The following is a 1,302-nucleotide window of genomic DNA, read 5'->3' as shown; positions in this document are numbered from 1 at the left end:
ATATATATATATATTTCTTACTGATGGTAAGTCTCTTATTACTACATATAAATATATGCACAGGGATATGCATAATGTACTGCGTTATTTGAGTACACTATACAGCAGTAGCAGCAGCAGCAGCAAGAGCAGCAGCAGCAGCAAGAGCAGCAGCAGCAGCAGGATAATACAAATAAATGGCAACCACTTCCTCCCCTATATATAAGTAAATGCATAAATAAATTAAATAAATAAATAAATAAACAAATAAATAAATAAATAATTTATCTGTATTTCTTTGGAATAGCCAAGGAAATAAAAACAGGAAAAGATTATTTATTTATTTTACTCTTCTTTTTTTCTTTTTAATTCCCCTTTATTAATAATAAATAAATAAATAAATAATAATAAATAAATAGTAATAAATAATAATAAATAACAATAATATATAAATAACAAAGAAATAATAAATAATTTTTTTTTTCTTTTTTTTTTTGTGGGTAAGAAGAGAGGGCACGAGCATAGTAAGGAAAAGGGAGGAAGAAAAGATGAATATTTTATTATTAATTTATTCATTAATTTGTATTCTTTTTATTATTTATATTTAATTTATTTATTTATTTATTTATTTATTTATTTATTTATTTATTTATTTATTTGTTGAACAAAACTACTGAAACACAGAAAGCCGATTGAAGGCGTAGAGCGACGACTGTGCACAAAAAAAAAAATTAAATAAATAAATAAAATAAATAAACAAATAAATTAAATAATTAGTTAATTGGTTAATTAATTAATTAATTTATTTATTTATTTTATGCTAATAATTATTTGTCTACTTCTATGAGTATACCTTCTCGGCTGTATAGAGCTCGCACACACACACAGTATTTATATATACACACAATACATATATGTATAGGGAGGAGTTAGGCAAAAAAAACAATAAATATTAATAAAATAAATAAATAATAATAATAAAATAAATATTTAATTAATTTATTTAATTTATTCTCCCTTAATAACAAAAAAAGAAGGAAATAAGAAGTACTAATGCTTCCTTCCTTATAAGAAAGAGCAGAGAGCTTTTTCCTGGTCTGTGTATGCCGGCTGAGCCCGAATAGGTAAATGTTGTGAGTATTTGTTGGTAAATTAATCAAAATTATTGTCTAAATTATATTAATTAATTAATAAATATATTTTTGTTGTTATTTACAAAGAATTACACCTTTTTATGCATAAAAAATAGCCTATTTAGTAGTAATTAATACCTGTGCACTACTACTATACATATACAGTGACGGTGCAAGAGAGTAGAGGTAT

This window comes from Eimeria maxima, genomic scaffold, assembly GCF_000499605.1.
Source record: "Eimeria maxima Weybridge genomic scaffold, Emw_scaff1415, whole genome shotgun sequence".
NCBI lineage: Eukaryota > Apicomplexa > Conoidasida > Eucoccidiorida > Eimeriidae > Eimeria > Eimeria maxima.
Note: the sequence above shows the minus strand (reverse complement) of the source record.